We start from the raw sequence: 15,000 nt of genomic DNA on the forward strand, positions 1-15,000 counted from the left end.
GGAGAGGAGAGGAGGGGAGAAGAGAGGAGGGGAGAGGAGAGGAGGGAAGAGGAGAGGAGGGGAGGGAGAGGAGAAGAGAGGAGGGGAGGGGAGAATAGAGGAGAGGAGAGGAGGGGAGAAGAGAGGAGGGGAGGGAGGGGAGAGGAGGGAGGGGAGCGGAGGGGAGGGGAGAGGAGGGGAGAAGAGAGGAGAGGAGAGGATGGTAGAAGAGAGGGGGAGAGGAGAGGAGGGGAGAGGTGGGGAGAAGAGAGGAGAGGAGAGGAGGGGAGAGGTGGGGAGAAGAGAGGAGAGGAGAGGAGGGGAGAAGAGAGGAGGGAGAGGAGAGGAGGGAAGAGGAGAGGAGGGAGTGGAGAGGAGGGGAGAAGAGAGGAGGGGAGTAGAGAGGAGGGAGAGGTGGGGAGAAGAGAGGAGAGGAGGGAGGGGAGAAGAGAGGAGGGGAGCTGAGAGGAGAGGAGAGGAGGGGAGAAGAGAGGAGGGGAGAGAGGAGAGGAGAGGAGAATAGAGGAGGGAGAGGAGGGGAGAAGAGAGGAGAAGAGAGAGAGGAGGGAGGGGAGAGAGGGGAGAAGAGAGAGAGGAGGGGAGAAGAGAGGAGGGGAGGGGAGAATAGAGGAAAGAGGAGGGGAGAAGAGAGGAGGGGAGAAGAGGGGAGGGGAGAGGAGGGGGGGAGGGGAGGGGAGAGGAGGAGAGAATAGAGGAGAGGAGAGGATGGTAGAAGAGAGGAGGGGAGAGGAGAGGAGGGGAGAGGTGGGGAGAAGAGAGGAGAGGAGGGGAGAAGAGAGGAGGGGAGAGGAGAGGAGGAAAGAGGAGGGGAGAAGAGAGGAGAGGAGAGGAGGGGAGAAGAGAGGAGGGGAGATGAGAGGAGAGGAGAGGAGGGGAGAAGAGAGGAGGGGAGATGAGAGGAGAGGAGAGGAGAGGAGGGGAGGGGAGAAGAGAGGAGGGGAGCGGAGGGGAGGGGAGAGGAGGGGAGCGGAGGGGAGGGGAGAGGAGGGGAGAGGAGAGGAGGAGAGGAGAGGAGGGGAGGGAGAGGAGGGGAGATGAGAGGAGAGGAGAGGAGGGGAGAAGAGAGGAGGGGAGATGAGGGAGAGAGAGAGAGGAGGGGGAGGAGGGGAGAGGAGGGAAAGAGGAGGGAGGGGAGTGGAGAGGTGGGGAGAAGAGAGGAGAGGAGAGGAGGGGAGAAGAGAGGAGGGGAGATGAGAGGAGAGGAGAGGAGGGGAGAAGAGAGGAGGGGAGATGAGAGGAGAGGAGAGGAGAGGAGGGAGAGGGAGAGGAGGGGAGAAGAGAGAGAAGAGAAGAGGGAGGGGAGACGAGAGGAGAGGAGAAGAGAAGAGAGGAGGGGAGAAGAGAGGAGGGGAGGGAGAATAGAGGAGAGGAGAGGAGGGGAGAAGAGAGGAGGGGAGAGGGGAGGGGAGAGGAGGGAGCGGAGGGGGGGGAGAGGAGGGGAGAATAGAGGAGAGGAGAGGATGGTAGAAGAGAGGGGGGAGAGAGAGGAGAGGAGAGGTGGGGAGAAGAGAGGAGGGGAGAGGAGAGGAGGTGATGGCTTTGTTATGGAAGGTTTGTGAATCGCTTCCTTTTAGGTGGTTGTAGAATTTAACGGCTCTTTTCTGGATTTTGATAATTAGTGGGTATCGGCCTAATTCTGCTCTGCATGCATTATTTGGTGTTTTACGTTGTACACAGAGGATATTTTTGGCAGAATTCTGCGTGCAGAGTCTCAATTTGGTGTTTGTCCCATTTTGTGAAGTCTTGATTGGTGAGCGGACCCCAGACCTCACAACCATAAAGGGCAATGGGCTCTATGACTGATTCAAGTATTTTTAGCCAAATCCTAATTGGTATGTTGAAATTTATGTTTCTTTTGATGGCATAGAATGCCCTTCTTGCCTTGTCTCTCAGATCGTTCACAGCTTTGTGGAAGTTACCTGTGGCGCGGATGTTTAGGCCAAGGTATGTATAGTTTTTTGTGTGCTCTAGGGCAACAGTGTCTAGATGGAATTTGTATTTGTGGTCCTGGTGACTGGACCTTTTTTGGAACACCATTATTTTGGTCTTACTGAGATTTACTGTCAGGGCCCAGGTCTGACAGAATCTGTGCATAAGATCTAGGTGCTGCTGTAGGCCATCCTTGGTTGGTGACAGAAGCACCAGATCATCAGCAAACAGCAGACATTTGACTTCGGATTCTAGCAGGGGGAGGCCGGGTGCTGCAGACTTTTCTAGTGCCCGCGCCAATTCGTTGATATATATGTTGAAGAGGGTGGGGCTTAAGCTGCATCCCTGTCTAACCCCACGACCCTGTGTGAAGAAATGTGTGTGTGGGTCCTCTATGTGTAGGTCCAGGGGGGTCCTGCAGGTCTGGGAGGGTGTCTCGCCGGTCTGGGTGGGGTGTCTATTGATCTGTTGCTCCTGTGTGAAGTGTTGGGGTTACTTTCTCTCTCTCTCCTCTCTAGGCACCTGTTCCCCACAGTATTCATTAGTTCTCCTGCCTCTCTCTCTCTCTCTCTCTCTCCAGGTACCTGTTCCCCACAGTATTCAGTAGTTCTCCCCTCTCTCTCTCTCTCTCTCTCTCTCTCTCTCTCTCCAGGTACCTGTTCCCCACAGTATTCAGTAGTTCTCCCCTCTCTCTCTCTCTCTCTCCTCTCCAGGTACCTGTTCCCCACAGTATTCAGTAGTTCTCCCCTCTCTCTCTCTCTCTCTCTCTCTCCTCTCCAGGTACCTGTTCCCCACAGTATTCAGTAGTTCTCCCCTCTCTCTCTCTCTCTCTCTACCTCTCTCTCTCTCTCCTCTCCAGGTACCTGTTCCCCACAGTATTCAGTAGTTCTCCCCTCTCTCTCTCTCTCTCCTCTCCAGGTACCTGTTCCCCACAGTATTCAGTAGTTCTCCCCTCTCTCTCTCTCTCTCTCCTCTCCAGGTACCTGTTCCATACAGTATTCATTAGTTCTCCTCTCTCTCTCTCTCTCTCTCTCTCTCTTCTCTCTCTCTCTCTCTCTCTCTCTCTCTCTCTCTCTCTCTCTCTCCTCTCTCTCTCTCTCCTGTTCTCTCTCTCTATTCTCTTTCTCTCTCTCTTTCTCTCTCTCTCTCTCTCTCTCTCTCTCTCTCTCTCTCTCTCTCTCTCTCTCTCTCTCTCTCTCTCTCTCTCTCTCTCTCTCTCTCTCTCTCTCTCTCTCTCTCTCTCCTCCAGGTACCCGTTCCCTACAGTATTCAGCTCCTGTAGTATAAAGGATCTCTCTGCCAGTCTGGAGAAGGGCGTTGGGATGTGTCTGTTCAACATGCCTGAGGTCAAGGTTCTCTACGGGGGACAGAAGTGTGGCAATGGATACGTGGAGGAAGGAGAGGAGTGTGACTGTGGAGAACTGGAGGTAGGAAGTTGGTCCTGTGTTGTCATGGGAGGGATGCAATGGGATGGGACACGCTAACACTGTGTTAACACTACTGCCCTGAGCCAAGCTGAACTAAACCACTACTGCCCTGAGCCAAGCTGAACCAAGCCTCTACTGCCCTGAGCCTGAGCCAAGCTGAACCAAGCCTCTACTGCCCTGAGCCAAGCTGAACCAAGCCACTACTGCCCTGAGCCAAGCTGAACCAAGCCACTACTGCCCTGAGCCTGAGCCAAGCTGAACCAAGCCACTACTGCCCTGAGCCAAGCTGAACTAAACCACTACTGCCCTGAGCCAAGCTGAACTAAACCACTACTGCCCTGAGCCAAGCTGAACCAAGCCACTACTGCCCTGAGCCAAGCTGAACCAAGCCACTACTGCCCTGAGCCAAGCTGAACTAAACCACTACTGCCCTGAGCCAAGCTCAGGGATAGAATGGGACAGGGATGGAATGGGACAGGGATGGAATGGGACAGGGATAGAATGGGACAGGAGTGAAATGGGACAGGGTTAGAATGGGACAGGGGTGAAATGGGACAGGAGTAAAATGGGACAGGGATAGAATGGGACAGGAATGAAATGGGACAGGAGTGAAATGGGACAGGGTTAGAATGGGACAGGGATAGAATGGGACAGGGATGGAATGGGACAGGGATAGAATGGGACACTAAAATGGGACAGGGATAGAATGGGACAGGGATGGAATGGGACAGGGATAGAATGGGACAGGAGTGAAATGGGACAGGGATAGAATGGGACAGGAATGAAATGGGACAGGAGTGAAATGGGACAGGGTTAGAATGGGACAGGGGTGAAATGGGACAGGAGTGAAATGGGACAGGGATAGAATAGGACAGGAATGAAATGGGACAGGGATGGAATGGGACAGGGATAGAATGGGACAGGAGTGAAATGGGACAGGGTTAGAATGGGACAGGGGTGAAATGGGACAGGAGTGAAATGGGACAGGGATAGAATGGGACAGGAATGAAATGGGACAGGAGTGAAATGGGACAGGGATAGAATGGGACAGGAGTGAAATGGGACAGGGATGAAATGGGACATTCTGCCACGATTCATAGTTCCTGATTGGTAGAGTGCAGGGTTCCAGAGCTGCTGATTGGTAGAGTACAGGGTTCTAGAGCTGCTGATTGGTAGAGTACAGGGTTCCAGAGCTGCTGATTGGTAGAGTACAGGGTTCCAGAGCTGCTGATTGGTAGAGTACAGATTTTCAGAGCTGCTGATTGGTAGAGTGCAGAGTTCCAGAGCTGCTGATTGGTAGAGTGCAGGGTTCCAGAGCTGCTGATTGGTAGAGTGCAGGGTTCCAGAGCTGCTGATTGGTAGAGTGCAGAGTTCCAGAGCTGCTGATTGGTAGAGTGCAGGTTTTCAGAGCTGCTGATTGGTAGAGTACAGGGTTCCAGAGCTGCTGATTGGTAGAGTACAGGGTTCCAGAGCTGCTGATTGGTAGAGTACAGGGTTCCAGAGCTGCTGATTGGTAGAGTACAGGTTTTCAGAGCTGCTGATTGGTAGAGTGCAGAGTTCCAGAGCTGCTGATTGGTAGAGTGCAGGGTTCCAGAGCTGCTGATTTGGTAGAGTGCAGGGTTCCAGAGCTGCTGATTGATAGAGTAGTTCCAGAGCTGATTGGTAGGGTACAGGGTTCCAGAGCTGCTGATTGGTAGAGTACAGGGTTCCAGAGCTGCTGATTGGTAGAGTGCAGGGTTCCAGAGCTGCTGATTGGTAGAGTACAGGGTTCCAGAGCTGCTGATTGGTAGAGTGCATGGTTCCAGAGCTGCTGATTGGTAGAGTGCAGGGTTCCAGAGCTGCTGATTGGTAGAGTGCAGGGTTCCAGAGCTACTGATTGGTAGAGTGATGGGTTCTGATAATGCATAATGTAGACCAGATGTCCATACCTCCACTGTTCCACGGAGGATATGTTACATCAACCGGGACCTGGGACCGTGTTCCCTGTCCGAAGCTGTTGTCAAACAAATCCTTTCAGCACGTAACTCTACCTGACTGTCTGACCTCTGCCAGGGAGGAGAGGAGGAATATAAGACGACCTGGCCTGGGGTTCCCTCTGGTAACATTAGAGCTGTGCATGTGTTCTCAGATTACATCTAATCTGGGTGGTTTGTAAACCCTTTCTACCTCTCCTCTCCCTCCCTACTCTCCTCTCCTTGCCTCTCCTCTCTCTCCTCACCTCTCATCTCTCTCCCCTGTCCCCCTCTCTCCCCATCTCTCCTCTCCTCTCTCTCGCCACCTCTCCTCTCTCTCCCCACCTCTCCTCTCTCTCCCCTCTCCCCCTCTCCTCCTCTCTCCTCTCCTCTCTCTCCTCTCCTCTCTCTCCCCCCTCTCCTCTCTCTCCCCACCTCTCCTCTCTCTCCCCTCTCCCTCCCCTCTCCCTCCTCCTCTCCTCTCTCTCCTCTCTCCTCTCTCCTCTCCCCCCCTCCCTCTCTCTCTCCCTCTCCCCTCTCCTCCTCTATCCTCTTCTCTCTCTCTCTCCTCTCTCCCCCACCTCTCCTCTCTCTCCCCACCTCTCCTCTCTCTCCCCTCTCCCCCTCTCCTCCTCTCTCCTCTCTCTCTCTCTCTCCACCTCTCCTCTCTCTCCCCACCTCTCCTCTCCCTCCCCTCTCCCCCTCTCCTCCTCTCTCCTCTCCTCTCTCTCCCCCCTCTCCTCTCTCTCCCACCTCTCCTCTCTCTCCCCTCTCCCCTCTCCTCCTCTCTCCTCTCCTCTCTCTCTCTCTCTCTCTCTCCCCCACCTCTCCTCTCTCTCCCCCTCTCCCCCTCTCCTCCTCTCTCCTCTCCTCTCTCTCCTCTCTCTCCTCTCCTCTCTCTCCCCACCTCTCCTCTCTCTCCCCACCTCTCCCTCTCTCTCCCCTCTCCTCCTCTCTCTCCCTCCTCTCTCTCCTCTCCTCTCTCTCTCATCTCTCTCTCCCCCTCTCTCTCCCCCCACCTCTCATCTCTCTCCCCTGTCCCCCTCTCTCCCCATCTCTCCTCTCCTCTCTCTCCCCCTCTCTCCTCTCCTCTCTCTCCCCACCTCTCCTCTCTCTCCCCTCTCCCCTCTCCCCTCTCACCTCTCCTCTCTCCAGGAGTGTATGAACCCGTGCTGTAACTCTACAACCTGTACTCTGAAGGGGGATGCTGTGTGTGCTCACGGACAGTGCTGTCATGACTGCCTGGTAGGAGACTGACTGACCGGCTGACCAACAGCCCTCATTTAAACTCATATCTTCTTCAATCTTTATTTTCACAGGGAAGGGGTCCTGTTTCACACACACACACACACACACACACACACACACACACACACACACACACACACACACACACACACACACACACACACACACACACACACACACACACACACACACACACACACACACACACACACACACACACACACACTAGGCTAGTTGTTTGATACTCTATAATCGTATGTAATGGGTAGGGTTAGTAGTAGGTAAGCTAAGTAGTCTGTCCTCGTCTGTTTCTCTTAGACTTCAGACCTCCATGCCTCTCAAGGCCTCACCTCCTTATCTGTCTGTGTGCATGTCTGTCTGTCTGTCTGTCTGTCTGTCTGTCTGTCTGTCTGTCTGTCTGTCTGTCTGTCTGTCTGTCTGTCTGTCTGTCTGTCTGTCTGTCTGTCTGTCTGTCTGTCTGTCTGCCTGTGTGCCTGTCTGTCTGTCTGTCTGTCTGTCTGTCTGTCTGTCTGTCTGTCTGTCTGTCTGTCTGTCTGTCTGTCTGTCTGTCTGTCTGTCTGTCTGTCTGTCTGTCTGTCTGTCTGTCTGTGTGCCTGTCTGTCTGTGTGCCTGTCGGTCTGTCTGTGTGCCTGTCTGTCTGTCTGTCTGTCTGTCTGTCTGTCTGTCTGTCTGTCTGTCTGTCTGTCTGTCTGTCTGTCTGTCTGTCTGTCTGTCTGCCTGTCTGTCTGTGTGCCTGTCTGTCTGTCTGTCTGCCTGTCTGTCTGTCTGTCTGTCTGATCCCTCTCTGGGGTCAGGTGAATACAGAACAGGGTGTCTGTCTGTCTGTCTGTCTGTCTGTCTGTCTGTCTGTCTGTCTGTCTGTCTGTCTGTCTGTCTGTCTGTCTGTCTGTCTGTCTGTCTGTCTGTCTGTCTGTCTGTCTGTCTGTCTGTCTGTCTGTCTGTCTGTCTGTCTGTCTGTCTGTCTGCCTGTGTGCCTGTCTATCTGCCCGCCTACCTGTCTGTCTGTCTGTCTGTCTGTCTGTCTGTCTGTCTGTCTGTCTGTCTGTCTGTCTGTCTGTCTGTCTGTCTGTCTGTCTGTCTGTCTGTCTGTCTGTCTGTCTGTCTGTCTGTCTGTCTGTCTGTCTGTCTGTCTGTGTGCCTGTCTGTCTGTGTGCCTGTCGGTCTGTCTGTGTGCCTGTCTGTCTGTCTGTCTGTCTGTCTGTCTGTCTGTCTGTCTGTCTGTCTGTCTGTCTGTCTGTCTGTCTGTCTGTCTGTCTGTCTGTGTGCCTGTATGTCTGTGTGCCTGGGTGAGTCGGTCGTCTGTGTGCCTGTCTGTCTGTCTGTCTGTCTGTCTGTCTGTCTGTCTGTCTGTCTGTCTGTCTGTCTGTCTGTCTGTCTGTCTGCCTGTCTGTCTGAGTCTGAACAGGGTCTGTCTGTCTGGGGTCAAGGTGAGTCTGGGTCTGTCACTGTCTGGGGACAGGGTCTGTAGAGAACAGTCTGTCTGTCTGTCTGGGGTCTGAGTCTGAACAGGGTCTGATCTGTCTGTCTGTCTGTCTGCCTGTGTGGGTCCTGATCACTCTCTGGGGACAGGGTGAGTGTCAGGGTCTGATCACTGTCTGTCTGTCAGAACTGGGTCTGATCTGTCTGGTCAGGGTGAGTCTGGGTCTGATCAGTCTGTCTGGGGTCTGCCCGCCTGACACTGTCTGGGGTCAGGTGAGTGCCTGTCAGGGTCTGATCTGTCTGTCATCTGTCTGTCTGATCTGTCTGTCAGGGTGTAGAGAACAGTCTGTCTGTCTGTCTGTAGAGAACTGTCTGATCTGTCTGTCTGTCTGAGTCTGTCTGTCCGCCTGGGGTGTGCCTGCCTGCACTGCGTGCGTGCCTGTCTATCTGCCCGGCTACCTGTCTGTAGCTGAAAGCAGCAGGCACCCTGGGGAGAACAGGGTGATTCCAGTAACTCATGTGACCTGCCAGAGTTCTGATCACTCTCTGGCGCCAACCCCCAGTGCCCTGGGTCTAATGTGTACCTGCATGGGCACGCCTGTCACAACGTGGACGGACAGGGCTGATCAACGGGATCTGCCAGACACACGAGGGTCAGTGATCACTCTCTGGGGTCAGGGTGAGTACAGAACAGGGTCTGATCACTCTCTGGGGTCAAGGTGAGTAGAGAACAGGGTCTGATCACTATCTGGGGTCAGGGTGAGTAGAGAACAGGGTCTGATCACTCTCTGGGGTCAGGGTGAGTAGAGAACAGGGTCTGATCACTCTCTGGGGTCAGGGTGAGTAGAGAACAGGGTCTGATCACTCTCTGGGGTCAGGGTGAGTAGAGAACAGGGTCTGATCACTCTCTGGGGTCAGGGTGAGTAGAGAACAGGGTCTGATCACTATCTGGGGTCAGGGTGAGTAGAGAACAGGGTCTGATCACTTTCTGGGGTCAGGGTGAGTAGAGAACAGGGTCTGATCACTCTCTGGGGTCAGGGTGAGTAGAGAACAGGGTCTGATCACTCTCTGGGGTCAGGGTGAGTAGAGAACAGGGTCTGATCACTCTCTGGGGTCAGGGTGAGTAGAGAGCAGGGTCTGATCACTGTCTGGGGTCAAGGTGAGTAGAGAACAGGGTCTGATCACTCTCTGGGGTCAGGGTGAGTAGAGAACAGGGTCTGATCACTCTCTGGGGTCAGGGTGAGTACAGAACAGGGTCTGATCACTCTCTGGGGTCAGGGTGAGTAGAGAACAGGGTCTGATCACTCTCTGGGGTCATGGTGAGTAGAGAACAGGGTCTGATCACTGTCTGGGGTCATGGTGAGTAGAGAACAGGGTCTGATCCCTCTCTGGGGTCAGGGTGAGTAGAGAACAGGGTCTGATCCCTCTCTGGGGTCAGGGTGAGTAGAGAACAGGGTCTGATCACTCTCTGGGGTCAGGGTGAGTAGAGAACAGGGTCTGATCACTGTCTGGGGTCAGGGTGAGTAGAGAACAGGGTCTGATCCCTCTCTGGGGACACTGAGCGATGTTCCACCCTGAGTTCAGATTTCCCTAGCCTGGACTGCTGGCAACCTCTATACTTGTCTTCTTCTCAAAACACATGACGCAAGGTCCTAGGAGAGGAGGATGTGAGGAGAGGAGGATGTGAGGAGAGGAGGATGTGAGGAGAGGAGGATGTGAGGAGAGGAGGATGTGAGGAGAGGAGGATGTGAGGAGAGGAGCCTCGAGGAGAGGAGGATGTGAGGAGAGGAGGATGTGAGGAGAGGAGGATGTGAGTAGAGGAGGATGTGAGGAGAGGAGGATGTGAGGAGAGGAGGATGTGAGGAGAGGAGGATGTGAGGAGAGGAGCCTCGAGGAGAGGAGGATGTGAGGAGAGGAGGATGTGAGGAGAGGAGGATGTGAGGAGAGGAGCCTCGAGGAGAGGAGGATGTGAGGAGAGGAGGATGTGAGGAGAGGAGGATGTGAGGAGAGGAGCCTCGAGGAGAGGAGGATGTGAGGAGAGGAGCCTAGAGGAGAGGAGAGGAGGATGTGAGGAGAGGAGGATGTGAGGAGAGGAGCCTCGAGGAGAGGAGGATGTGAGGAAACCACAGAAAGATGACATCAGATAAAGCCTGAGAAGTTACAGTCTGTCTCTGATGTTATATGTCCCCCATGTCTGATAGGAGCCAAGCCCGCCCCAGGGATCTGCTTTGAGAGAGTCAACTCGGCAGGAGATCCCTACGGGAACTGTGGGAAGGACTCCAAGGGATCCTTTGCCAAGTGTGAAGCTCCGTAAGACGACATACCAGTACACATATCCACTGTCTCTCAGCATGTGCTGGTTTTTAATTCAAATGTGAAATGTTTTAATGTTAAAATGTTTTAATGCTAATTAAAAGGGGGAGTTTGTTTTTCGGCAGAGACATTAGTGGGTGTGTCCCAAATCGAATCCTATTTCCTGTTTAGTGCACTACTCTTTACCAGTGGCCAATGGCCCCTGCTCAAAAGCAGGGCACTAAACAAGGGAATAGGGTGCTATTCTGGGATGTTGACCTGAATCATTCATCAACAGTCTCTTAATTGACTTAATTGCAGCAATGACAGAAAACTGGATGTGACTGGGATTGACTGAGACCCTTTTACAATGAAAAACAAAGAAAAGAAGGGGGTTTCACAGCCACTCGTTCAGTCTAATGTAGGACTGGGCTACAGTCTAATGTAGGACTGGGCTACAGTCTAATGTAGGACTGGACTACAGTCTAATGTAGGACTGGACTACAGTCTAATGTAGGACTGGGCTACAGTCTAATGTAGGACTGGACTACAGTCTAATGTAGGACTGGGCCTCAGTCTAATGTAGGACTGGGCTACAGTCTAATGTAGGACTGGGCTACAGTCTAATGTAGGACTGGGCTACAGTCTAATGTAGGACTGGACTACAGTCTAATGTAGGACTGGACTACAGTCTAATGTAGGACTGGGCTACAGCCACTCTTTCTGTCTAATGTAGGACTGGGCTACAGTCTAATGTAGGACTGGGCTACAGTCTAATGTAGGACTGGGCTACAGTCTAATGTAGGACTGGGCTACAGTCTAATGTAGGACTGGGCTACAGCCACTCTTTCTGTCTAATGTAGGACTGGGCTACAGTCTAATGTAGGACTGGGCTACAGTCTAATGTAGGACTGGGCTACAGTGTCACTCTTTCAGTCTAATGTAGGACTGGGCTACAGTGTCACTCTTTCAGTCTAATGTAGGACTGGGCTACAGTCTAATGTAGGACTTGGCTACAGTCTAATGTAGGACTGGGCTACAGTGTCACTCTTTCAGTCTAATGTAGGACTGGGCTACAGTCTAATGTAGGACTGGGCTACAGTCTAATGTAGGACTGGGCTACAGTGTCACTCTTTCAGTCTAATGTAGGACTGGGCTACAGTGTCACTCTTTCAGTCTAATGTAGGACTGGGCTACAGTCTAATGTAGGACTGGGCTACAGTGTCACTCTTTCAGTCTAATGTAGGACTGGGCTACAGTCTAATGTAGGACTGGGCTACAGTCTAATGTAGGACTGGGCTACAGTCTAATGTAGGACTGGGCTACAGTCTAATGTAGGACTGGGCTACAGTCTAATGTAGGACTGGACTACAGTCTAATGTAGGACTGGGCTACAGCCACTCTTTCTGTCTAATGTAGGACTGGGCTACAGTCTAATGTAGGACTGGGCTACAGTCTAATGTAGGACTGGGCTACAGTCTAATGTAGGACTGGGCTACAGTGTCACTCTTTCAGTCTAATGTAGGACTGGGCTACAGTCTAATGTAGGACTGGGCTACAGTCTAATGTAGGACTGGGCTACAGTCTAATGTAGGACTGGGCTACAGTGTCACTCTTTCAGTCTAATGTAGGACTGGGCTACAGTCTAATGTAGGACTGGGCTGTACAGTCTAATGTAGGACTGGGCTACAGTCTAATGTAGGACTGGGCTACAGTGTCACTCTTTCAGTCTAATGTAGGACTGGGCTACAGTCTAATGTAGGACTGGGCTACAGTCTAATGTAGGACTGGGCTACAGTCTAATGTAGGACTGGACTACAGTCTAATGTAGGACTGGGCTACAGTTTCACTGGTTCAGTCTGATTCTCTGCTGATATGAATTTCCCTGGAACTGGGGTTGAAAAGAGTCCTGACAACACAACAGAACCTAAACTGGGGTTGAAAATAGTCCTAACAACACAACAGAACCTAAACTGGGGTTGAAAAGAGTCCTGACAACACAACAGAACCTAAACTGGGGTTGAAAAGAGTCCTGACAACACAACAGAACCTAAACTTGGGTTGAAAAGAGTCCTAACACAACATAATCTAAACTGGGGTTGAAAAAAGTCCTGACAACACAAAATAACACTGTGTAGTAGTTACTGTAGTTCTAACAACACAGTAGTTACTGTAGTTCTAACAACACAGTAGTTACTGTAGTTCTAACAACACAGTAGTTACTGTAGTTCTAACAACACAGTAGTTACTGTAGTTCTAACAACACAGTAGTTACTGTAGTTCTAACAACACAGTAGTTACTGTAGTTCTAACAACACAGTAGTTACTGTAGTTCTAACAACACAGTAGTTACTGTAGTTCTAACAACACAGTAGTTACTGTAGTTCTAACAACACAGTAGTTACTGTAGTTCTAACAACACAGTAGTTACTGTAGTTCTAACAACACAGTAGTTACTGTAGTTCTAACAACACAGTAGTTACTGTAGTTCTAACAACACAGTAGTTACTGTAGTTCTAACAACACAGTAGTTACTGTAGTTCTAACAACACAGTAGTTACTGTAGTTCTAACAACACAGTAGTTACTGTAGTTCTAACAACACAGTAGTTACTGTAGTTCTAACAACACAGTAGTTACTGTAGTTCTAACAACACAGTAGTTACTGTAGTTCTAACAACACAGTAGTTACTGTAGTTCTAACAACACAACAGAACACTGTGTAGTAGTTACTGTAGTTCTAACAACACAGTAGTTACTGTTGTTCTAACAACACAACAGAACACTGTGTAGTAGTTACTGTAGTTCTAACAACACAGTAGTTACTGTAGTTCTAACAACACACTAGTTACTGTAGTTCTAACAACACAGTAGTTACTGTAGTTCTAACAACACAGTAGTTACTGTAGTTCTAACAACACAGTAGTTACTGTAGTTCTAACAACACAGTAGTTACTGTAGTTCTAACAACACAGTAGTTACTGTAGTTCTAACAACACAGTAGTTACTGTAGTTCTAACAACACAGTAGTTACTGTAATTCTAACAACACAGTAGTTACTGTAGTTCTAACAACACAGTAGTTACTGTAATTCTAACAACACAGTAGTTACTGTAGTTCTAACAACACAGTAGTTACTGTAGTTCTAACAACACAGTAGTTACTGTAGTTCTAACAACACAGTAGTTACTGTAGTTCTAACAACACAGTAGTTACTGTAGTTCTAACAACACAGTAGTTACTGTAGTTCTAACAACACAGTAGTTACTGTAGTTCTAACAACACAGTAGTTACTGTAGTTCCGCGGCGTCAAACTCAACCCTGCAGTGTCTGCAGGTTTTCGCTCCTCCATTGTACTTGATCGATCAATTAAGGTCATCGATTAGTTTATTAAGAACTCCCCTCACCTGGTTGTCTAGGTCTTCGTTTGATACAAATTGAAAGGAAATAACGAAGTAACCAGCAGGCGCACAGCCCTCCAGGAAATCATTTTGACACCACTGTTGTAGATGGTTGGAGAGAAAGTCAAGTTTTTTTGACAGCTAAGACTCTAGCTCCAGTAACAATGAAATATCATTCAGGTGAATGCCTTTAGTTGTTTTTTTCTAATCTAGTGATTAACGGGGTGTTGTTTGTTGTTTGTTGTTTGTTGTTGTTGTTGTTGTTTGTTGTTGTTGTTTACAGAGATGCTAAGTGCGGCAAAATACAGTGTCAAGGAGGAGCCAACCGGCCAATAATAGGCACCAATGCCGTCTCCATAGAAACCAACATCCCCCTCCAAGAGGGGGGCCGAATCCTGTGCCGGGGGACCCATGTCTACCTGGGGGACGACATGCCCGACCCAGGCCTCGTCATGTCGGGCACAAAGTGTGGCGACGCCATGGTGAGAACTCAACACCGTTACCCTGTTTCACGCCACTGGGCCGTCGGTCCATCCAGGAGAGAGTGTGTTGTTGTTGTTGTTGTTGTTGTTGTTGACAGGGGTTAACTGTGCTGGCCTCTGGGCACGTGTCCACAATAGTAGCTCGAACTGTGCAGTGAAGGACAATGGAAAAAGAAAATATCTGAGTCAGCATTGTACAGTTTTGGGTCAGCATTGTACAGTTTTGGGTCAGCATTGTATGGTTTGGCTCAGCATTGTACAGTTTTGGGTCAGCATTGTATGGTTTGGCTCAGCATTGTACAGTTTTGGGTCAGCATTGTACAGTTTTGGGTCAGCCTTGTATGGTTTGGCTCAGCATTGTACAGTTTTGGGTCAGCATTGTACAGTTTTGGGTCAGCATTGTATGGTTTGGGTCAGCATTGTATGGTTTGGGTCAGCATTGTATGGTTTAGGTCAGCATTGTATGGTTTAGGTCAGCATTGTATGGTTTAGGTCAGCATTGTACGGTTTAGGTCAGCATTGTATGGTTTGGGTCAGCATTGTACGGTTTAGGTCAGCATTGTATGGTTTGGGTCAGTATTGTATGGTTTAGGTCAGTATTGTACGGTTTAGGTCAGCATTGTATGGCTTAGGTCAGTATTGTATGGTTTAGGTCAGTATTGTATGGTTTAGGACAGCATTGTACGGTTTAGGTCAGCATTGTACGGTTTAGGTCAGCATTGTATGGTTTAGGTCAGCATTGTATGGTTTAGGTCAGCATTGTATGGTTTAGGTCAGCATTGTACGGTTTAGGTCAGCATTGTACGGTTTAGATCAGTATTGTATGGTTT

The 15,000-nt window shown here is 50.6% G+C and overlaps 1 pseudogene; it reads left to right on the forward strand.

Annotated features, from left to right (window-relative positions):
* LOC124020830 overlaps positions 1-15,000 on the forward strand; it is a 173,298-nt pseudogene that overhangs the window by 127,540 nt on the left and 30,758 nt on the right.

This window comes from Oncorhynchus gorbuscha, unplaced genomic scaffold, assembly GCF_021184085.1.
Source record: "Oncorhynchus gorbuscha isolate QuinsamMale2020 ecotype Even-year unplaced genomic scaffold, OgorEven_v1.0 Un_scaffold_929, whole genome shotgun sequence".
Taxonomy (NCBI): Eukaryota; Metazoa; Chordata; class Actinopteri; order Salmoniformes; family Salmonidae; genus Oncorhynchus; species Oncorhynchus gorbuscha.